We start from the raw sequence: 25,929 nt of genomic DNA on the forward strand, positions 1-25,929 counted from the left end.
AATGTAAATTATTCATCAAGGCATGTTTACCAATCCTTTTATATATGACTAGTTTTATTTTCCTTTAGAACTGCATGTAAGTAGAAAAGCGGGAGGTAGTCTATTTCAAAAGATTATGCTTTAGAATAGTGGAAGTAAATTTTTATATTTATCTTTTAAAATGTGCTTATTTTATGGCTTCTGCTATTTTGTTTTCTTTTCTTTTACATCGTTTCTATTTTCTTTCTTTAATTCTTTGAATTTTTCAATATTCTTAAGAGGTTAGGGCAGTAAAACCTGTTTTCAATTGTGATGTTAACAATCCTAATATATTGTTAAGACTATATTCATCTAATTTTAAATTAAAAACAAAACAGTAACTTTAGGCTTTTCTATATAAAAGATGGGAGATTATGCACTTTTAAATTATTTGTTCCCAGCCCAATTTATTCTATATTAGAAGTTTTGGAATTATGTAGTAGATTATTTTTTCTTTCATATACAAATTGCTCTTATTTTTAAATTATTAATAAAATTATGTATTTATTCAGTGCTAATGTACCTCACTATCCTGACAAACTCATGCTTATGTTTTTATTTCAACTTCTTTCAGAAAACCTGATTAATATGTTTAGATAAAGTGCTTAGGTAATATATATTTTGAAAATTTTATATGAACTACTTTTTTCTTGTGTATTCAAAGATTCATAATTATAAAATGACATAAAATTTTTGGTGTGTTAATACTTTTCCTCAAACCTATTATAGTTCTTTGTTTTATTGTTTTTTTTGTGGAGCAAATCAGAACAATCTGTCAATGTCCCAATGACCAATGCTCAAACAATCGGAGAAAGAAAATTAATAACAATAGTATTGCCTTATAACACATATTCTAAAATAAATATTTACATTTACTTGCTGATAGAAAGAAATAATTGACTAAATAATTGGGTATAAGGAACATCTTTCTCTTACATAAGACGCCTAACAAAAAATATAGAATTAATGAGAGAAATAGAAAGCCTCATTAGAATTTAGCAGTAATAACAGTCAGGCAAGATCTACCAATGGTTGCTAAAATCAATGAGCATAAGTATGAGTAGAAACAGGATGTTTGTATAGAATCAAAGGACCTCCCTTAGGATATTTATTAATTTCAAAGAGAAAAGGAGTAAATTTAAATTAGAGATATCTGGCAGACAATACCTTAATAAAGTGATCAAATTTACTATCACCAGTAAAATGACATACTAATAATGTGGTTCCTGATATCATATACTGATAACCCATCACTTTTCTGTTACCTTTCCAAATGTGCATAACTTCACATTAATAATGAGAAATCATCAAACAAGTCCCCAGAATGAGAGACTTTACACAAAATTACTGAGCAGTACTCTCAAAGTTGTCATCATGAAAGGCAAGGAAAGACCAAGGAGCTGTCACAGATTAGAGGAGGGGGTAAGGAGATAATTATTAATAAAGTTAATGTGGAATCCAGAACCAGATTCTAGGACAGAAAAAAGTATACAAATTTATGATATGTTTAAGGTTAATTTGAAGATAAGAGAAACCTCATATAAGAGAGAAAATGCTGAAACACGTTTTCAAAAATAAAGGAATGGTGTGCTATGCTTCAGCCTGGAAATATTCTATATCATAAAGATGCCAATTTTTCATCTTTTTCCATCTTCCACATTTTCAATGAAATTCTCCTCCAAATCTCCAGACAATTTTTAATGAAATTACCATTAATATTTGAAAACTAATCTAGAAGATCTAATGCATAAAAATGGCAAAACACATTTTGGCAAAGAACCTGAAATAAAAGAGAAAAGCCTAGTCTTAACACATGAGGAATGAGTTCTCAACAATACTGATCAATAGGATACAATGAAGCTGTCCTTAAAATTCTGGAAGAAATTCATTACAATTTAAGATTTTCATGGCAGTATTGTTCATAACCATCAAAAACCAGAGACTCTCTAAATGAGCAGCAACAAGAATATAGATGAAATTAATTTTGGTATATTCAAATAATATAATCTACATATCAACAATACTGAAAAAAACCCTACTCTCACACTAATGGAGTAGATAAATTTCATAAACTTAATATTTAGTAAAATAAAACAAAGATATATACTGTGTGATTATATTTAAATAAAAGCATGTTAGACATAGACATTAGGATAGCAACTACCTTTGGAGAGAGGGCTGGGTTCATGATTGGGAGATGTTAGGAAGAGTTTCACTTTAGCTGGAAATACCCCATTTTCTAACCTGGGTTGTTGACACATAGGCATGTTCACTTGGTGATCATTTATTGAAATGTATACTTAATGGTTTATTCAGTTTTCTGTATGTATGTTATAGCTCAGTAAAAAGTATTAGCTGAAGATACAGAGTAATAAAGCTGTGACCTTTCTAGTTCTAGATCCTTGAGGAATTGCTACACTGTTCCACAATGGTTGAACTAATTTACACTCCCATCAACAGTGTAAAACTGTTCCTATTTCAGAAATACTGTTTGACCCAGCAATCCCATTACTGCATATACCCAAAGGATTATAATACCCAAAGGATTATAAATAATGCTGCTATAAAGACACATGCACACATATGTGCATTGTGATACTGTTCACAACAGCAAAGACTTAGAACCAACCCAAATGCTCATCAATGATAGAAGGATAAAGAAAATACACCACATATATACCATGGAATACTATGCAGCCGTAAAAAGGGATGAGTTCATTTCCTTTCCAGGGACATGGATGAAGCTGGAAACCACCATTCTCAGCAAACTAACACAGGAACAGAAAACCAAACACCACATGTTCTCACTCATAAGTGGGAGTTGAACAATGAGAACACATGGACACAGGGAGGGGAACATCACACACCGGGTCCTGTCAGGGGGTTGGGGGGATAGGGGAGGGATAGCATTAGGAGAAATACCTAATGTAAATGATGGGTTGATGGGTGCAGCAAACCACCATGGCATGTGTATACCTATGTACCAAACCTGCACATTCTGCACAAGTATCCCAGAACTTAAAGTATAATAATAATAATAATAATAATAATAATAATAATAATTATGATTGGCAAATGTGACCTACACATTTGCAAAGAAAAGGACAAATATCCTTTTAAAGCTTTATTTAAAAAAATGAAAATCTATTAAATGGTTTCTTCTATTTGAAAATAAAAGTAATTAAATAAAAAAAAAAGCTATGACCTTGATATAAAGCCCTTCCTAAGGAATGTGAGAATTGCATGAAATAAGATAAATAATTTTGACCCCACAAATCTGAAATCCTCAATATTATAAAAACAGATAAAAGACAAGTGGTACACTGGGAAAATATTTGTCAAAATAGAATAAAACATTAGATTATTATCTGGATTATACAAATTTCAAATATATTTTAAAAAGAAAAGGCAAAGCAATTCATAGATAGCGTCAAAGCCTATGATCAAGTAACTCACAGAAGAAATATAACAGAGGCCTCGCATGGTGGCTCAAGCCTGTAATCCCAGCACTTTGGGAGGCCAAGGCAGAATGATCACTTGAGACCAGGAATTTGAGAACAGCCTGGGCAAGATAGGAAGACTCCATCTCTACAAAAAATAAAAAATTAGTCCAGCATGGTGGCTTGTGCCTGTAGTCCCAGCGACTGGGGAAGCTGTAGTGGGAGGATCACTTGAGGCCAGAAGGTGGAGGCTGCCCTGAGCCATGATTGTACCACTGCACTCCAGTCTGGGTGACAGAGTGAGATTGTGTCTCAGAAAATAAATAAAAATAGTTGATAAAGAAGTATAAAGGAATGACTTCACATTTAGTATTACCTAGAAAAATGCAAATTAAAATGCATATTAGATTTAAATAAAAACATTACCAGTATCATATGTTGGCATATATGAGGGGAAATACGTAAGAGTATAAATACGTACAGCCTTTGAGGAGGTCAATGTAATAGTACCTGTGCACAAGTATTGTCTTTGGCCCAACCACGAACTGTTTAGGTGCCTCACCTATGAGGTTATACATGCATACTCATGATTAATCATGTACATGCATTTTAGCTAATGAGGAAAAATGGAAAATAATATAAATCTACCAATTCATAAAAAGTAATGCAACCTCTGATGTATCCACATTGTAGAGTTTCAAGAATATGATAATTCTACATCTAATAACATGAAAAGATCCCTAAGTCATATTAGGAAATAATAATAGTATGTTACAGAGCAATATATCTAGTTGGATTGTAATTCTTTATAAAGAAATAATTCTTCTTATTTCTTTATAAAAGAAAATAAGCTATAAGTATACATGAGCTTTTATGTGCATTCATGTGTCTGTTTTATTTTTGTAAATGTAAAGGAAAAGTTCTAGAGAAATAAACAAGAAAACAATTACAGTGACAGTTCTAGAGAAGAAATTAAGAGGAAAGACTTCACAAGGACTTTCAATTTTTACCTATTGTTTAAATTTTTTTTACATAAAGTCTCTATCCTGCTTTACATAAATAACTAAAAGGGAGAAAAACAACAATAAAGAACCTCAACACAGATGTGATTCATGTTTTTTATTGTAATATTCATGTTTTACAGTGTCATTCTTTGGCAGTATACTGAAGGGGTCAGCATTTGCACAAATACTTAGTCATTCAGTAATACAAGAGATACGGAGGTGATAAATGAAATACTCAGTTGTTGCCACAACAAGGCAGTCTTAGTGAAATCACGTAGGAAATGCCAGAAAGACAGCTGAGTGTAGACAAAACACTAGGAGAGAATACAGACACAATCAACATTTCCATGGCCCTTACTGTGTGTTTTTCAATTCTTCTAATTATTCTTCTCTCTGAGGGACACATTAAAAAATGAAAGTAGTTTCTTACCACAAAGAAAGTCCTTTAAAAAGCTATGCTAGATTGCTAAATATGGATTTTGATGAGTATCTAAAAAATTCTCATGGCTAAAGCATATTTATCTGAGCATTCAGTATATGTGTTTTAATTATATTAAGTGAGATTTCTGAACATCTGACATCTGTTTACTAGTCAACTCTTAATTATTTGAGCATAACAATGTTAAATGAAATGTTTTAAGGAAGCTGTTGGAACTCTGCAGTTCTAAGTGCGGTCCTAACAAATTCATAGGAAAACCTTAGAATCCATCCATGCACTCAGACACAATGGAGTCCACTTGCTCTTTGTTCTTCCCTTATTTCCTTGTTTTCTTGAATTTGTCTGCTTTTTCTTACCACCTCTCCAGTAATGGTGCATTATTCACCAGGCCCTGTGTAAGACAAGGTTGGCGTCTTATAATCAGAGGAGTGGGTCTGAAGTTTTTTATTCAGAGACCGTGTACATAGAGATATTTAAAAATCATTTATTTCTCTAATAAAACAGTGTATTGTAATTGCTGTTTCTGCTATCATATTAATAAGAATACAGGGCCAGCAGGCAGAAAGCTTCACTTTGAAACCCAGCTTCTCTACCTGTGACACTTACTGGCTCTGTGGCTTATATTTTCTTTCGAAATGTCAGCTCTATGTCTAGTAATATTCTGGCCCTGTATCCACAACAACAGCAAAGCATAATGTTCTCAGTGTGTTTATCCAGATTCCAGAAGGCTCAAACTTTGTTTTTCTTTAATAATAATGACGATGATGGCTAATATTCATTGATATCTTACTCTGAGCCAAGCACTGCACTAAGCCCTTTGTATGGATTATCCTATTTAATGCATACAATTCAATGAGGAACATATTATTCCATTTCCACAAATAAGAAATCTACAGATTAGAGAAGTTAAGTAACTTGTTCAAGGTCACATAGCTAGTAAGTGATATAATCCAAAGCCAAGCTCTTAACAATTACAATATTCTGCTTCAATTATTTCCTGAGTGGTTTCCTTCCCCCATCTCACAGGTTGCCTGCCCAGCCTGTTGCTAAACTATGTCTGGCAGAGGATATCTCTTTCACCCCTGAGATGGAAAACCAGTATCTTTGCAGCCTTTTTTTTACAACTACGAGCTTATGTGGTGGTTAACTTTGAGTGTAAATTTGAGTGAGTCATGGGATGCCCAGATATCTGATTAAACATTATTTGTGGATGTGTCTATAAGGGTGTTTCTAGAAGAGATTAACATCTGAATTGGGGGACTTAGTAAAGTTGATTGCTCTCCCTAATGTGGAGAGACATCATTCAATCTGTGGAAGGCCTGAATAGAACAAAAAGGAGGAGCAAGTTTGGATTCATACTCCCTCTACCTGATTACTTAAGCTAAAACATCAATATTTTCTGCTCCTCAGGATCCTGGTTCTCAGGCCTTCAGACTTGGATTACAATGTATACCATCAGCCCCCTGGCTGCTGGGCCATTGAATTGCGCCCTCAGATTTTCTGTCTTTAGCTTGCAGATGGAACATCATGGGATTTATCAGCCTCCATAATCATGTGAATCATACCTTATAGTAAGTCATGTCTATTTATCTATCTAGTTATCTATTCTATTGGTTTCGTTTCTCTGGAGAAGCCTAACACAGCCTGCTTCCCACTTCCTTTTGAAAAAACACTAACCACCATCAGGATGCTTTAAAGGAGTAAAACAAAAGCATGCATTCAACAAATGAGCTTCTACTAAGTGTCACACACTATTCCAAGGAATGCAGATATAGAAATAAGAAAAACAAGGTATCTGGCTTACTGGCACTGATAATGCCAGAGTGAGAAGACAGGAAGTAAACATGTAAATGATTAAGATAATTTTTGAAGTGATATATGCTTTGAGGAAAGTAAAACAGAATGATAAAAGTAAGTGACTTAGGGAAGGCTACTCTACTTTGCAAAAGACAAAGTAATACACCTGTAGGGTCTTTGTTGAATGGAATATGCTATGTCCACACAATGGATTACTAATTAGTGACAAAAAGTAACAGGAGGATCTCCAAATGATAAGAAATGGTTGCCAGAATGGTTTGTTACTTGGCATATATTTGCTTATGATTTTAAGAAAAAAAAACAGTGGTTATATAAAACAGAAAACTAATGAAAAGGGTTATTGATAGGAAAGGAGGAAAAAGATCTGATTGGAAGGGAATGGAAAGAAGATTTCTGTCGAAATCATTGGTATATAATTTCTACTATGGAAGATAGATTTTTTCATAATTTAAATACATTTATTTATTCTAAAAATAGTCCTGAAGATTAAAAAGTTCACTAAGATCTTTTTAAAACAATTAAATATTAAGTAAATACCATCCATACTAGCTCCTTACTAATTTTCAAACATGCCAATGTTATTGGTGCCTCAGGGCTTTTGCATTTAACATGGTCTACATGGAGTAGTCTTCCCCTGTTTCCCATAGCTTGCTCTCTTACTCTGTGAGGTTTTTGATGGTATTCCCTGAGTAACCTGTCTAGAATAGCAGCAGCTTTGTTTTTCTTTATGATGTTTATCACCATCTGCCAAGCCATAAGATACAGAAGTTAGACTGGAACACCAAGGAAGAAACTGATAACGTTTAATGGTATGTTTTCTTCTCTTCTTTCTAGGCTTAAAGCTAGCTTAAAGCTAGATTATATTTTCCAGCCTTCTTTGCAGTTAGGTGTGTGTAGCCAACCATGTGGGTAGATTACATTCTTGCCAATTGAATATAAGTAGAAGTGATGGCCATCCAGTTGCAGATTTGACCCATACAGTTACTTTACCCAGTTCCCTCATTCTTACTCTGTCTCTCCATGTACCACTGAATAGAGAAGACCCAAAAATTTAGATAGGGGTGGAGTTTCCAGAGCAAAGCATCTTGGGGCTGAAAACCTGCTGGAGAAGGGTCCCTCTACTAACTATCCTATGTTTTCCTGGGACACAAACAGAACATAAAACTTTATGTTAATTCATTGTATTTATCAAAGTCTATCTAAACAGAAGAATGGAAATCACTTGAAGTATTTACAGCAGAAGAAAATTAACTCAAGGAGTTAGTTAGATAAAGGGAAAGAGAGTCAAATATAAGATAGAGAAACCAGAGTTGAGTATCAGCAAGGAACTACTACCATTTTAGACAAAGACGGATAAAAGGAAGTGTTGTGTTCTTCTAAGGAGGTAAAAAAATACCTACATATGGTGGCTAGTGATCTGTTTACATAGAGTCATCATGTCATTATTTCACAGTTTCACCAGATGACAATAATAATAACAAGCTAGATGTGGAATTTTTGTAGGTAATACTCTCACTGTTCTCTGTAAAAAAAAAATTGTCACCAGGTCTGAGCTTCAGAATGAAAGGGGAATATCTGGAAGGAGAAGGAAGAAAATCTGGTTTCAGACCAAAATGGAACTGAGTCATAAAATTTGCATACTGAAAGTAATGACTTCAATTTGTTCCCTAAAACTGAAACTAATCAATATCTGTTACATAAGTATAAATCTCACCTAAAATATTAAAATTAAGATAAATATATACAATTATGACTCACCTATAAAATATTAAAATAAGTAGATTAATGATGATGACAACTGTGATGATGATATAAGATATTATTATGCCACACTTTAAAAAAGTATTCTCACATCTTTCACATTGGATTGACCTTAAAATAGCTCCTCATGTTAGCATGGCTGAAATTAGCAATAAGAAATGCCTTTCAGTCTGTTACCACCCTAGTTACCTTTTTGGGGCATGTTCAAATTAGTCAGTGTTCCAAATAATGAATAACATCTTGAAACGGACACAACATTCCTGATTCCTAAGTAAGGTATGGCATGGCAGTGCTGTGACTTCCTTGATCTGCATATGCACTAGTAGATAAAGGCAATATACTATAGTGCTGACAACTAGACTTCACGGGCATGAATTCCTGCCCTGCCAGCCATTGGTGATGTGACTTCGAGTAACTTATTTCTTTGTTTTTCAATTTCCTTTTCTGAAAAGAAAGTGCATCCTGGGAAGAAGCATTGCATTTTGGCAGTTGGGTTGTAACAGTCTTTACTTGAGCAACTCTTTTTCCATGTACTTTCTCAAAGGAAAATGGGAATCTCATCACTCAGAATAAAAGTCTATAAAAATCAGGTTTCCAAATGAATGCAATGATCCATGATGGAAGCAATCATTATCTTGGGTAAAGATTAGATAGACAATGAGTCTTTTTTTTTCTACAATTGTAGGTTGAGGAGGTCCTGTAACTACATTCCTGTGTATTATCCGTTGCTTTCCCTAGTGTGAATTATTGATAATCATTTTGTTGTACTCTTCTATAGAATAATTAAAGTTTATAGGCAAAACAAGTATTCCCAGAACTTGACAGCTATTGAGGGGGTGGGACATGTATATACAGAGTTAGTGGAGTGGAGAGAACAGCTGTTTCTTTAGTAATGCCCTATGTGAGATACTGGCTTCATTACATTTACTGCCTTTGTAAACTTAATTAACAAACATCTGCATCCTACTACCTATTCCCCAAGGTTCTGACATTTTCCTCATATTGAAATACCTTCATTTTTATTGATTGAACATTCCCCAGGCAGTTCTTCTGACAAAGTTACCAATTGGTGATATGTCGGCATAAAGCAAAGACTAAAAGCTATACTTTCTGAGGCCTTAATTCGTTAGAATATCAGTGCAATTTTTCTAATCATGGCTTATAGGAGAAAACTGGGTACATCACATAGTTTTCCTTCCTTTCTTTCTTTGTGTCCAATCCCACAGATGTCAGCAAAAAATTCAAGATCACTTCCATGTCTGTAGTGCATGTCTAACTAAGTTTCAGATCAATTCAGTTTGAGTTTTAAAAATAACCAGTGATTCACTATGCAGATCTTAGATGTATTTTTATACTCCCAGGCATATTCCTTTGTCCCTTTGGTGCCCCTTCAAAAACCACCCAGGGTTTGATCTTCTTCAGTAATGGCAGATTTATTGCTGTGATAACAAGGAATGGGGAAATCTGTCTGCTTCTCCTTCCTATAAATGCGAGGACCTAGAGGTGGATTTTGATGGAGCTAGACAAAAATTATTTTACCTCCTAAAGACCTCTGGTGGGTGGGATTGTGGGCAAAAGATACTGTTTCTAAAAGCCCTCTGAACTATGCTCATTTCTCTTAAAGTTATTTCAAAGGACATCCCTAGCAACCGACTGATTGCTCAGCCTGTATTATCAATGGCCTATGTAGGTGCCATGATTTAAATTGGCTCCCTGGCTTCTCAGGATGATCGTTAATATTTTCGAGGAATACAACCCCATGCCAATGGAATACTGTTTGGAAATGGAAAATTACAGACATATAGGTAAAAAAAATTCATTTTTATAGAAAAAATGTTCTTTTAATATGCTGCGATTATTTTTAGATGTTGAGATGAGAGCATGACTCACCACCTTCCATTTCTTCCACCCCTTATGCCGGCCCCCACTCATCTTTCCTGACACATCGTGATGATGAAGGGAATGACAGCCTGTTCTCCACAGTGTGGTCATCACCACATGTTGCAGCTGCTTTGGGGAAAATACAGGGTGCTCTATTTCTTGGCTACAGATCCCCAGATTCAACGTCACTATTCTGTGGGTCACTGCACACTGTGACCTAAAATATATCCCAAAAGGCATTCAATGGGAGCACCTCTTTCTAGTGGTTACCAATCAGATTTAGAATATCAGGAATCTAGACTCAAATGTGGCCTTCACCCCTTAGAAGTTGATTAACACTAGGTGAGGTTTGTGATCTCTCAGAACATATTTTCTACAAAGAAATGAATAATACCCACCCAATAGGGTTATGTGAAATACTAAATGAGATCATGATTATAAAGAATTTTGCACCAGGCTTTGCATAGACTGTTCAAGCCATTGTTGTCAGAATAGTGAATATCATTGTTGTAACTGTTGGAGCTCAAAACATGATATCCCACAACATGGCAGCTTGACAATTGAGAAAACCACAGAAGCAAGAAGGTCATTGACTTTCTCCCATCTTTCCTGCCTGAAACCTGACTAAAAGGCTTTCTCTGACCTATTTTGCTCAGGAAGAAGGAACGTGATAAAGAGACACAGGAAAGAATGTGAACAAACAGGCCTTGCTGAAGGCACTCTCCACTCTGCATTCCTTACCATTAGATCATACCCCTTTTTGTCCAATCATGTTTCTCCACAGCTATCCACTTATATCATCAGATTTAGCATAAAAAATATACAGTTTTTCTTGGGTCTTTGGGCCTTCATTTCTGAAGGCTCCCAAGTCAGATAAAACTTTTATTAAATAAGTTATGCTTTTCTCTTGTTAATCCGTCCTTTGTTATTGGAGTATCAGCCATGAACCTTGCAAATAGTGAGGACAAGGTATTAAATTTTCTCTTCTACATAATCATAGTGATTCCAACTTCAGCTGTTCCCATTTTTTTCAACTGCAAAATTAAAATATTCCTGTAGCATCCACTAGAATATCATGAGACTAAATTTCTACATCTTTATATAAGCATGGTGTGCATTTATGGGAAGGGTCTTAAGAAAATCCAAATCATTATTACTGTGATTGAGATTTAAATTGGGGGGGCAGCTATTTGTTTTTTGATATTGAGAAAGCCAATTCCTCTGCCATTTGATTTTTTTTCTTATGCTTAAGAGACAATTATTTATTTGTAGTCAATTTTATCAAGCCTTAGGCATGATTCATATTCTGTCCCATCCCCAGCCAAGATGCCTGCCCACCTGCTCCCCCACACTCCCCAGTTCTGTCTCATTGCAGGCCCACTGCTCATATTTTCAGAATTACGCTTTGCCAACTTCTCTATTATTCCTCTGCCCACCTTACTCCTTACAAAAGTAGTCTGTCCTTAGGCTAATTTCTCAGACTGACCAGAAAAATAATGACCACTGCAATGCACACTTTTAAAAAAGTAAAAGAAGCAACAGAGGAGTGTTCAAACTCTTGTGTACATCATTATCCTTCACTTGTCACACCCCGTACCCTGAAAAATCTCTGGTTTTCATTCCTCTTATGACTGGTGGGTAGACACGTGTTAAAATTTCTTTGTCAAGCCAGACAAGGAACAAATAATTATTGTAGTGGGATTACACCAGATTATTATTTTTCAGATGGATTTAAGCTTTGCCTCACACAGCTCTCCTTTCTTAGTCAGACATCATGCTTCTTGATATAAGCTTTAAAGTCAGAAAGTTATGGGAGATGTTTCAGGAAAAGATAAAGAAATACCCATGTTGATTTATCTGGTGATCCCTTCTTTTCTCACCTCCTTTTCTCTCTTGGCATAGAGAAAGGGAAAGAAAGAAGATTCTCAGAACTAGCAACATATTGAAAATGAAATTGGCAAACTGCCCTCCTTCTTAGGGGAAGGTGAAAATATCAGTTGACTGTTAGTGATTCAGAAATGAAATTTCAGTATATTTAAGTCTATTTTAGAAAGAGGGATGGAAAGCACAGCTAACATGAAACAATTTAAAGGAACAGGTTACTCTGGTACCTACATTGGTATGGATATGTGGTGAAATGAAGGAGGGCTATGACCAAATATAGCTTTCTTACTGCTGTTACTGGTGCCCAGAATCCAATCCATTTGTAAACATTGTCCTTAAAAGTGAGTCTACTTTACTCCTATATCAAGACCTGATTAAGATACCCTGAGTCAACAAAAGTTCTAAATGATAAAAATGTGTTAGTGCCCACCATCCCAGACCTGTCACATAGAATCCAAATTAAACATAATACTAAACCTAAAAACACAAATATTAACTGAGCTTCCTTCTAAAATGAACTTTTCTCATTTTATTGGTATCTACCTTAGTGGTACCCTAAATATGGGCTTAGTGTACAACTTTGCATTATTTCAAAGTTGGACATATAAGGTGACAAGTTGTGCAGTAGTTGTAAGTATACGGCTTTAGGGTAGAACTTTGCTCTTTATTGAGAAGCCTGGGCAATTTTTCTTAGCTTCGGTTCTTTTTATTTTTTTTTTTCCCATGTTACATGAAAATAATGGTACGGTATAGAGTTGTCATGAGGATTAATGAGATAATGCTCAATACATCTTAGCCCTTTTTATTCAAATTATTTGAGTTCTAATGTCTTAATTAGGTGACCACAAACAATGTGGCTAAATATTTGGTTGTTGCAAAAGTAATCGCAGTTTTTGCAATTAAAAGTAATCACAAAACTTGAATCACTCATATTTCTTCAGTAAAAAAAGAAATGAATATCTGCAAAATGGGATTAATGAGAGAGTATTGTGGAGAGGTGGAGAAAAAACACATACTTTTAAAAGAACTAAGTCTAGCACATAGTAGACCTGCAATAAATCTTGGTTCTCTTTTACTAGCATACCTCACCAGCATCTTAGTATTGATGGCTTTTTAAATTTATTTTTTCTTACTCTGAAGTACAAATTATATAAGAGTTACTGAAGGAAGGGATGGGGAGACAGTCACAAAATCAGGAAATTCTATTTTGCTTCAAGTCACCCTGATGATTCAGAGTTACTTTACCGAAAAGAATTTAGACTGGACAATCATGGGTACAGCTTGGGCTCTTTCTCACTTTGGCTGGAATTTCACAGGATTTTTAAGTAGAGAAATAGTTTCATGCTGGTATACAAAATTGAGCCTGGAATTAATCAGCAAAATGAAGATATGAAAAGGACAATTTTCTTCATTGCATAGTCTATAGGAAATTTGAATATTTAGTCAAACTACGGGTTTGTCAGTACAAATAGATTGTCTTAATTATATCCCCATTTTCTCAATGGTTGTATAGTATAACTAAATTTTATAGCAAACTTACCACTTGCCAGGTCATGTTCTAAATGCTATGTTTTAGGGATATATTGTTTAACATATACTAATTTATGTGATGCTTAATAAAATTTGTCTGACAGGTATTATTGTTTTCTTTATTTTATACATGATGAAATGAGGTACAGAATGATTTACTAACTTCCTCAGACTTCTGGTGTCAAGATACAATTCCAGTGCACAATTTTAATTGCTTTGCTGTATTTCCTCCCTATAGAATGGGCATGAAAATAAGAGTTCATATATTCAACCCCATTTAGACTTCTGAGCCAAAAAATATTTTTAATTGATGGGGGAAAGGCATTGAAATCTCCAAATTCCAATAATAATTTTCTAAGCAACCAAAAATAGACAAATATATAAATTAATAATTTTAAGACACTGGACATCAGGGACTGAAATACAGTGAACCCTGTGGGACGGGAGACAAATGAGGAGAGCCAAACAAATTCCTCAGGTTACAAATTTGAGAGTATCCGGGTCATAGTACAGGGAGGAGAAATCCATGTGAGATGTAGAGGACTCCTTAGTTTAGGAGACAAAGCAGAGAGTCTGGGCAGACAAAGGGAGCTAGAATACAGGACAGGGTATGATAGAGTGTGCATTGAAAGAGAGCTCTAGGGAGCTGATTAGGGTCTTTCTCAAGTATTTTGCTAAATATTGATAAGTTACACATGTATGTGAGAAAACTACTAAGGACTGGAGAAAGAACTACCCAAAAGGATTAGAGGTAACAGTGTCTAGCATTACACAGGACAAGGAAAAGTCCCTGTTATGTCACTCAGATTGAAAAAAAAATATGATTCACAGGAAATTGGGCACAGTACTCAAGAAGGTCTTGCCTCAGTGATAGAGTGTAATTATCTCTAGAATGAGCATTAATGCAGAAGCTACTAACATATCATTAAAGCAAGACATTACAGGATCAAACTGTCTTTCCAAGTAACTTAATTGCATTATAGAAAAAGCTCACTGATATTTATAGGAATCAATAATATTCAGCACAAATAAAGTAAAATTTATAATGCCTGGTATTTAATCAAAGATTACCAGATATGTAAGAAAATATTACTTAGAAGGAGCAGAAAATCAATCAATTGAAACCATTTTAGATCTGAGCCAGATGTTAAAATCAGCTTTAAAAATAGTTATTATAGTTGTATTCTGTGGGTTAATGTTAAGTAGGAAAATAGAAAATATAAAAAGTTTCAAGTCAAACTTTGTGAGATGAGACCTACGATTTGTGATCTGGGATGTGATTAATGGCAAATCTGATAGTGTGGAAGAAAAGGTGAGTAAACATGAAGACCTAGCACTAGAAACTAAAATAAAACACAGAACAATATTTCTTCTAAGTGAAGGGAGAATTACTGAGCTGTGAGACACCTTCAAGTGACCTAATATATTTGCAATGGAATCCCTGAATGAGTGTGTGTGTGTGTGTGTGTGTGTGTGTGTGTACGTGTTGTTGGCAGGGAAGGAATTTGGGGGAAAAAAAGACCGAGAAACAATTTTTCCAAGTTCAGTGAAAATTATAAACCCACAGTTCCAAGAAGCTAAATAAACCCAAGGCATAGAAACATGGAGAAAACAACACTAATAAACATCATACCACATTGCCCAAAATCAGAGATAAAGGAAAAATATCTTTAAAGCAAACAAAAAAAGATGCATTGCATACAACAGTTCAAAAATAAGTATGACAGCAGATTTTTCATAAAAAACAATGCAATCAAGAAGACAGTGGAACAACATCTTTAAAGTACTGAAGGACAAAAGTTATTAAACTTAAATTCTGTATCAAATAAAAATATTTTCAAATATAAAGATGAAATTAAACTTTGTCCAACAAAGTTGAAAGAATTCATTTTCAACAGAACTGTACTATAGAAAGTGTTAAAGGAAGTACTTTAGTTGGAGGAAAATTAAGCCAGATAGATATGCAGATATACACACAGTACTGAAAGGCACTGAAAATGGTATCCACATGAATTCTGTTCCTTGAATACTCCTCATTAGTCCCCCTGCCTACAAATCTCAGTATATCAAATTACTCAACCTGAAACAATAATGGAAGAAGGTTATAATGATTAGACTTCGATGGCTTTAAATATCAAGCCTAAGCTAATGTAAGCAAAGAATATTAGTAGTAGTAGCAAATTAGTATTAGTAGTAGCAAATTAATTAATTCGGTGATGTTTACTAAATATCCTCAATTATGTTATTTGTTAATTTGAAGTTTCTGTAAGAAAGAGAATACATGAACTTGAATTTCACAAATACGTGTGAATTGCACAAATGTGATATTTTTAAAGCAAAAACTCAGCTCAGTGTGCTTTCGGATATTTATATTTTTCATCACAGCATAGCCTATGTCAAGACTTTTCTATCCTCTGTATTAGAATTACAAACTGAAGACAAATTCATTAATTCACTAACAAATTTTTTTCCTATCTATAGACTTCCCAAGTTTGATCTGAATCATATATATCTAAAGTTTAATTATAAGGCTTTCTATTATAAGAGTATAAGATCATTTGGGGAAACTAATATTTTGATTAATAAGGTTGTAATATTTCCAAAAGAAATAACAAATAAGCTTGGAGGGGGGATATAAAACAAGGAGAAATTTCAAATTGAAAACAAGAGTCGCTGCAAGAGAAAGTACTGGGAGTGGGGCTTGGGGACTGAAGATGAGGGTCAAGAAAAGAAATGATCACTTATTTAATCATACTGTTATCTGTATTGAGATTCATTTCAACATGTATTGTTTCATAACTTAAAAAAAAAAACAGAATAAGTTGGCAATGTTCATCAATGCATGTACCCTTTCATGAAGTAATTATACTTCCAGGACTGTATTCTACAGATATGCTCCTTTCTAGGCACAAAGATGTTTATATAAAAATGTTCACCATAGTGTTTTTATGCTAGTGAGAAAATGAGGCATATATGCCCCTTTGAAATGGTCTTTAACACACATTGTTAATTAAGCAAAGAGCAGAGTGGCGTTACAACATTCACTTTTGCTTAAATTATACACAAATATGTGCACACAAACACATGCATATATATACAATTTAATATAATGTATATATCATGAGTTATATCTACTTAATATACATATTTGAGTATATGTGTGTGTATAATGTGTGTGTGTACATATATTTATGTTTATATATATTTACACGTATACTCAAATATATAAATATACAGTTTATGAGTCTATGGGCACAATTATTTTTTAGGGCCAATAACACACACTGTTAATAGTGGTTGCAACTGTGGAGGGGAATTGTGGGTCTAGGCTGGACACTTTCAACTCCCGATCAATACATTTCATACTGTTTAAGTTCTGTTTCATGGTTTGTTTTCTTTCAACATACACTATCATGCCTGGCTTATGACAGAGTTCTGCTTTCCAATAAAATCACCAATAGCTATGTGTGGTTCTTGAGCACTTGAAATGTGGCTAGTTCAAATTGAGATGTTCTGTCTGTATGAAATATATACTGGCTTTGAATATTTAGTATAAAAAAGAAGATAAAATATATCAATAATAATTATATGTCAAAATAATGTGGATATATTGACTAAGTACAATATACTTAAATTTTAAAAATAATAATGATCATTTGTGCTGGTTATACATTCAGACAGAATACTTAGTATGAAGGTTAATGTTTTTAGTATTTCTACATGGCAGTATTTCTTGAAATATGTTTTGAAAGTGTCTAGATGTTGTCTTATAGCCACACCACCCTGAATGTGCCTGATCTCATCTGAAAGTGTCTAGATGTGTGTTACTTTCCTCATTTTACATACAATAGGACGTAGGCAGAAAAGCTTTAGAAAAATTTTGAAAATTACAGAGTAAATGAAATTTAACCTATTAATTTTATTTTGCAAAATGTATGAACAGTTACAATTTCTTATAAATACAACTGAAAAAATATATTAAACAGTTAATCCAGGTTGTTACTCTACTGTTCAGAGGAAGCTATTTGATGTGACTTCTATGTAGAAGGCTTTCTTTGTGCCAGACTAGATTAGATGACTCTGGAATGTGTTCAAGCAGTCTGTACAGTACTTAATTCTTGTCATAATTTTATTGAATTATATTTCTTCTCCTAATCTATGTACCAAGAAAACAATACCTTTCTGCCTCGTTCCTCTGTTTTTTATTGGGTGCTCTAGAAAACTAGTTGATACTTAGCAATCATTTGATGGATCAATGGATGAATCAACCAATCCTGGAAATCAGAAAATCTTTATTTTTTAAAAAAATAAGTCTCTTTGCACTGCCCCATTGTGTGAATTACTCATTTATTTACATTACGAATAATTTATTGTTGCATGTTTATAGAATTGTGCTCAACAACATACCCAATGCTTGTGGACTTGTGTACTTGAGTTCAACTTAATATTTTTTTTCACATTGTTTATGGGGGTGGAAACAAATTACATCTTCTTCATCTCACCCCTGGGGTTAATGCTAACTTCTTTTATTATTGAACACTTAACATTTACATTTCAGAGGCTTTCAAGTTTTCTTTTAGTCATAGTGTTATGCAGGCATTGCCAGAAGTATTGGATGCTGTTGCATATTTCACCATCTTTTGTGGGTGGCATGACATTAAAGATGACGTAGTACTTATCATGCAGATGAAGAAATAAATATTTTCTAAGTCTAAAGAGTGCAGATTGATGGATGGAAAATTCTGAAAGGCATTCTACAATCTGCAAATCTTAGGGTCATTAAATGTATAAGGCAACATGAGATGAATCTGTGCTTTAAAGATATCTGATAATAACTTGTTATGGAATTGACAGTAGAATGGTATTTTATAATTTTATAAGAGCAGGCTAAGTTCAGCATTTCATTGGCTATACAAGTGAACAGCTTTGTTCTTCCTTTCTATTCAGACATTTAGATTTCATTTGGAATGAGGTAAACCACCAAGTTTTCCCTTTCCCCAACATGTTGATGAGTATGCACATAAACTTAGAAATTTGTATTAATCAATTTTAACTTTTCAATGAATAATGAATACAATTAATTAAATAGATAATGTAGCAAGGTACCATAATTTTTTTTTTTTTTTTGAGATGGAGTCTCACTCTGTAACCCAGGCTGGAGTTCAGTGGCATGATCTCAGCTCATTGCAATCTCCACCTCCCGGGTTCAAGTGATTCTTCTGCCTCAGCCTCCCAGTAGCTGGGAGTACAGGCGTGCACCCCACGCCTGGTGAATTTTTGTATTTTTAGTAGAGATGGGGTTTCACCATGTTGGCCAGGCTGGTCTCGAACTCCTGACCTTGTGATCCTCCCGCCTTAGCCTCCCAGTGTGCTGGGATTACAGGCATGAGCCACCACGCCTGCCATAGTACCATGAATTTTTTAAGTAAAACGTAAATTATCCCTTCTGAACAGCCTGAAGTCTTTAAAACTCAAAGGACTTATTTATGCCATTCGTAGAAAAGCTTTTGGAAACTGGGGAACTTTAGGAAACAGTTTCTTCAAAATAAAAAGTTTTGTTGCATTTCTGTATCTTCTTCTTGAATATACACCTCACAGTGCAGTCTGGCCTCTGATATTTGCTACTTTGCTGCATGAACACACACATGTACAGAAACATAATGGGATCATGGCCATATAAAATCTGCTAAAGAGAATTTTGGAGAGAATTATGAAATAAATAACAGATATATGAGAATCATTGTTCTCTGTTTTAAACAAGAACTACATAACACAGGAAACAAAATGAGAAGCATTCAATTAATGTTTCATTTTTTTCACACATGATAGGAAACAAATGGGTTTGGTCACCTTTTTAATTTTATGTTTGCCTCTCCAAACTTTCCTAATTCTGACTTCATGAGGTTTTTCAAGTGATAGGATAATGGCTGAATGTAAAGAGCAAGGAGCTTATATTTAAAAAACAAACATGAGGTGAATTATTATTATTTTTTACTTATTAGTTCTGTGAACCTTATAAGTACAAATTTACTGTAAATGTGAATTTTTTAAAATATAGAGATACAGCAAATTCTTCCTTTTATATGACCCCATATTTACAACGGAGGGAAAATAATTTCTATTTTGAGGTGGTATGATAGTTTCATGCAAATTTTCATAAATTTGCAACATATATTTGTACCCATAAAAAACTTATTTTCTGAACTTTCTTCCATAAATAGTCTTAAATTATATGCATCATATTATACTTTTCTTGTATTACTTACCTTATAAATTAACATTTTTCCATATTCGTACATGTAGCTCCAGTTCATTCATTTCAGTTACAAGTGAGTAGACCCTTATATTAATATACCACAATTCATTTTATTCATTCTCTTTTTGGTTGATATTTACATAATTACAGGTTTTTGCTATTATGAATAATGGTTCAATGATTTCTTGGTAGTATATGCAAGATATTTTCTAGGGCAAAATTTTTCAAATTATAGGTCATAATTTATTTGCAGGTGGTAGCGTTAATTTCATGAATTTCAACTTTTAAAACAAAATAAAACAGACTACTAATATCATTACTCATCTTTATTAGTTTGCCATGGAGTCTGTAACAAAGTGACTTAAACAACAACGTATTGTCTCACAGTACTGGAGGCTAGAAGTTCAAGATCATGGTGTTAGCAGTGTTGGCTCCTGGTTGTTTGCTGTCAATTTTTGGTATTCCTTGGCTTATGGAAACATCATTTCAATCTCTGCCTTCATCTTATGGTGTTCTCTCAATGTGTATGTCTCCAAATTTCCCCTTTTTATTAAGACACCAGTCATATTCAATTAGGGTCCACCCTAATTATCTCATTTAAAATGGATTATTTTTGTAAAAGTTCTTCCTCTGCATTCTGTAAAACCACATTCTGAGGTATTAGTGGTTAGTCTTCAACATACACATTTAAAAAGACACAATTCAATGCATAACAGTATCACACACAGATAGAATAAGTGCTCTTTCATGAAAATTTTGTTTCAGTTGTGTCCTGGCATATACTGAGTCACAATATAAAATAGCATTCTTGTAGGTTGAGACACCATAGCACTAGGGTATGTTCCTAGGGTTGAAATTACAGGGCTATAGAATAAGTCATTTTTAAATTTACCAGATAATGCCAAAGTGATTGTGCCATTTACTCTCATACTATCGGTGTATGAAAGTTTTTCTTTCTCTACAGCATCACAATTATGAATATCTGATTTTTACATTTTTTGGCAAGCTGAGATGTGATTTAGTAGCTCATTTTTTAAAATTATATGTTCTATTAAAACTGTAGTTGATTATTTTTTCTTACATTTGCTGGTCATGCAGGCCTCCACTTCTCTGAATTTGTTGTTCACATATATACATATATATGCACACACACATGCATGTAAATATATAACATATACATGTAAATATATACAAGCATTAAATCTATTATATATACATAAACATGTATATTATATATACATAAATATGTGTATTATATATACATGTCTATATATAAACATTAGAAAGACAAACAATTTTACTTTTGGATTGTATGTCTTTCTAATAATTTGAAGGCATTTTATAAAAATATGTAATCTAATAACCAATCTTTTATTGATCACATACTATAAAAACACCTTCTCCCACAAAACTGTTTGTCTTTTAATTTTGTTTATGGTATTATCTGTAATGGAAAGTTTTTTTACTCTGGTCATTAAGAGTCTTTCTCATTAAGGTTTGTGCTTTTTGAGTATTTTCCAGAAATTATTTCCGGCTCCTAATTCATGACAACATTCTCTTCTAAAGGTTTTAATATGCAGGTCTTTAATTTAAATTTGAGATAATCTGAAGTACAGTACAAGGGAATCTGGTTTTATTTATTATTGTATGATTTGCCATTTGTCCTGGAACCATTTTATAAATAATTCTTTTCCTTCCACTACTTATTAAAATGCCAAGTCTGTTATATTCCAATTTTCTATACAGTTGACCTTTCCACAACATGCTTTTGAACTGCACAGGTCCACGTACTACACAGGTTTTTTTTTCATTAATTCTGTTGGAAAAATTTTTTGAGATTTTTGGCAATTTGAAAAACTTGCAGACAAGCAGTGTAGCCTAGAAGTATTGAAAATTTTTAGAAAAAGGTTATGTGATGAATGCATAAAATACATGAAGATTCTAGTCAATTTTATCATTTACTACCATAAAATACACACAAATATGTTATAAGAAGATTAAATGTATCAAAACTCATGCACACAAAGGCAGACTGTACATGACTTCATTGGCAGTAGAGACAGGTAAACAAACATAAAGATACAGTAAGAAATTATAACTGCATAGGCTGGGTGTGGTGGCTCACGCTTGTAATCTCAGCCCTTTGGGAGGCTGAGGTGGGTGGATCACAAGGTCAGGAGTTCGAGGCCAGCCTGGCCAATATGATAAAACACTGTCTCTACTGAAAATACAAAAAATAGCTGGGCGTAGTGGCGGGTGCCTGTAGTTCCAGCTACTCGGGAGGCTGAGGCAGAAGAATCGCTTGAACCCGGGAGGCAGAGGTTGCAGTGACCTGAGATCATGCCACTGCACTCCAGCCTAGGCGACAGAGTAAGACTCCATCTCAAAAAAAAAAAAAAAAAGAAAGAAAGAAAGAAAGAAAGAAATTATTATTACTGCATAAAATTAACTACAGTACATAAGGTACAATGGTAATAATTTTGTAGTCACCTTCTCTTTCTATTGTGGTGAGCTCAAGTGTTGAGAGTATCTGTTTAAAATCCTTGTGATGCTAATCATCTCCAGGTGAGCAGTCTCTCCAGTAAATTGTGTATTGCAATAAAAAGAGATGTCTCACAGTTCTTACATATTTTTATTGTGTTTACTGCAATATCGTAAACCTTAGATAATATCATGAGACCTATACATAGTGCCACTAGTGATGCTAGGAGTGCTCCCAAGAAGCAGAGCAGAGTCATGACATTACAAGAAAAGGTTGAATTGCTTGATAGGTTCCACAGATTAAAGTCTGCAGTTGTGGTGGCTACCATTTCAAGACATTTCAAGATAAATAAATTTGGCGTTAAGGACCAATGCCAGCAGACATGAAAAACTTGTACTTTTTAAAAAATACATTTTTATTTCATACTGAAAATGCAGCTTTAATGTGGGTGCAGATTTGCTGTAAGAAAAGCATATATGTAGACTCTAATATAATTGAAGAAAAAGCAAAGTCATTGTATAACAACTTAAAGCAAATGAAAGATGATTATCTAAAGCTAAAGAATTTAATGCCAGCAAGGGATGGTTTAACAATTTTAGAAAGAGGGGTGGCTTTTTTAAAAAGTGAAAGTAATAGGAGAAGCAGGAGAGGTATTAATAATAGGAGTCACGGTAATAGGAGAAACAGCTTCTGCTGAACAAGAAGCAGCAGAGTTCCTAAGTTCCATTAAAAAAGTCATTGAGGAAAACAGATACGTGCCTGAACAGGCTTTTAATGCAGAAGAAAGTGTCCTATACTAGAAAAAAAAATGCCACAGAGGACATTTGTTAGTTATGAAAAAGTGAGCAGCAGGATTTAAAGGAGGAAGGGGCAGGCTAACTATGGTTTTGTACAAATGCAATTGGATTGATAATCAGGACTGCCCTTATCTACAAAACTGCTAACCCTCAAGCCTTGAATGGAAAAGATAAACACCATTCCAGACTTTGGGTTGTACAACAAGAATGCCTGAACACAACATTTTATTCTGGATAAGTTCCAACCATGCTTTGTCCCTGTAGTCAAGAAGTGCTCTTTTGATATTGGACAATGCCCCCTGACCACCCAGAACCCCATGAGTTCAATACCAAAGGCATCAAAGGTCTATTTGCCCTCAAACACAATCTCTCTAATTCAGCCTGTAGATTAAGGAGTCATAAAGACTGCTAACGATCATTATGTATGGTACTCTGTGGAAAGGATCATCAATGCTATGAAAGAGAACCCTGATAGACAACACATCATGAAAGTCTGGAAAGATTACTCCATTGAAATTGCCATCAGTATAGAAAAATACGTGAAAACTGTCAAGCCCCAAGTAATGAATTTCTGCTGGAGAAAACTATGTCCAGATGTTTTGCATGACTTCATAGGATTTGCAACAAAGCCAAGGAAATCATGAGAGAGATTGTGGATATGGCAAATAAGGTGGAGAGTGAAGGGTTTTAAGGTAGGGATCTTGGAGAAATTCAGGAGCTAAGAGATACCACACCAGAGGAATTAACAGAAGATGGCTTGATGGAGATGAGTGCCTCAAATCATGAGGAAGAATATGTAGAAGAAGCAGTGACAGAAAGCAAATTCACATTAGACAATCTAGCAGAAGAGTTCTGATTACTCAAGACTGCTTTGACTTCTTTTAAAACCTGGTCTTTTTAAGATATGAGCACTGAAGCTAAAGCAAATGGTGGACGAATTGGTACTGTATAGAAGCATTTTTAGAGAAATGAAAAAGCAAAACATTCAGGCAGAAATTATGATGTATTTTTGTAAATTACACAAAATTTGCTGTTTCTTGCCTCTCTTCTACCTCTGCCCCTTCTGAGGCAGCAAGACTAACCCCTTTTCTTCCTCCTCCTCAGTGTATTCAATGTAAAGATAATAAGAATAAAGACCTTTATAATCTAGTTCCACTTAATATAAATATATTTTCTCTTATGATTTTCTTAAAAACATTTTCTTTTCTCTGGCCATTTTATTATAAGAATACAGCATATAAGACATATAACATAAGCAATATGTGTTAACCAACTGTTTATGTTATAAGTAATGCTTCTGGTCAATAGTAGGCTCTTAGTGGCTAAGTTTTGGGGGCATGAAAAGTTATAGGCAAATTTTCAACTCCACAAGTTTACCTAATCCTCCCATTGCTCAGAGACTGGTTGTATATGAATATTTCTATATCCAGGCTCACAACTTTGTTCCAAAGGTCTACTTTTTATTATCTACAAGTTGAAAACACAATTCAATAATTTAATGTTACAGTGTCTTTATACCTTGTAGGATAAGTCTACTTCCTTTTTTTAAAAAAATTTTCTTTCCTTTTACTTTATAATGAGATTTTAAGCTCAAATTGTCAATTTCTATGAAAAATCATTTTTGGATATTGATTGGAATTATATTTATTGTTTAACTTGAAGATAATTTACATCTTTACTATTTTGTCTTCTTATTCCTTGCTATAACAAGACACCAAATTTTGTAAAGTCTCTGTCGTACATCCTTTTTTCTTTCTTTTTAGTGACAATCCTTTGAAGTCATAAATATACAAGAGCATGAATAAGAGAAGAAAAGATGGAAGATAAAAAGCAGAAGGGTGAGTGACAACCAAGTTAAAAACCTCAGTGAAGCAAAATTACAAATCAGAAGTGAAAACAGCCAGGGATGAGTCTGACTTTTACCAGACAAAACCGCAAAGTCATAGGAACTGGAAGAACCAGGTATCTTTAAAACCAAGAGGGAAGAAGCAGCCTAAAATAAGGAAGACAAGGTTAAACCTCTTTGATAAGCAGTTAGATTTCCTCCCCTCCCTTTGCTTCACTGACTATTTCCCTGGTGCAGTAAATGACTAGGAATTTACTATTTTGGAAGCATCTCACAGGTTTTTGTATTTTCATCTATCATATTTTTTTAGGTTACTTTCTGTTTAACTTCCTCAGGCTCACTTCATTTTTAAAAAAATTGTTAACTGTATCTATTGTGTTTGTTTTATCATTTTTCAAAAATTACCCTTTTCATTTATAGAAGTCTTATTTGGACATTTTCCAAATCCCAACTTGTTTGAATTTTCGAATTATATTTTCATTGCATTATTTACTGCTTTCTTTAGGTCTTTAATTATGACAAAGTTATTTTCTTTTCATTCTAAACATATCCATAGTGCTAATTCTGCTAGGTTTTTTTTTTTTCTCCTTTTTGAGGGGTCATTTCGTAAGTAGTCTTCACATTTGCTGTGAGCTCAGCTGCAGTAGAGATAGGTTTTTCTGTTTGTTTATTTCAATTTTTAAAATTTTTTTCTATGGAAGATCCATGTACTCTTGGTAGGGAGATTGGTTTGTTTATTTCAATTTTTTAAAATATTTCTATGGAAGATACAT

General features: G+C 33.9%; 1 long non-coding RNA gene across 1 annotated transcript in view; it reads left to right on the top strand.

Moving 5' to 3' along the window:
- The window catches only part of LOC129525472 (uncharacterized), a 171,503-nt gene that overhangs the window by 118,339 nt on the left and 27,235 nt on the right, over positions 1–25,929 (top strand). The window contains exon 2 of the long non-coding RNA XR_008669789.2: positions 25,074–25,148. This is a non-coding gene — a long non-coding RNA (uncharacterized lncRNA). The remainder of the gene's footprint in view (positions 1–25,073; positions 25,149–25,929) is intronic.

The sequence above is a fragment of the Gorilla gorilla genome, chromosome 9 (assembly GCF_029281585.2).
Source record: "Gorilla gorilla gorilla isolate KB3781 chromosome 9, NHGRI_mGorGor1-v2.1_pri, whole genome shotgun sequence".
Taxonomy (NCBI): Eukaryota; Metazoa; Chordata; class Mammalia; order Primates; family Hominidae; genus Gorilla; species Gorilla gorilla.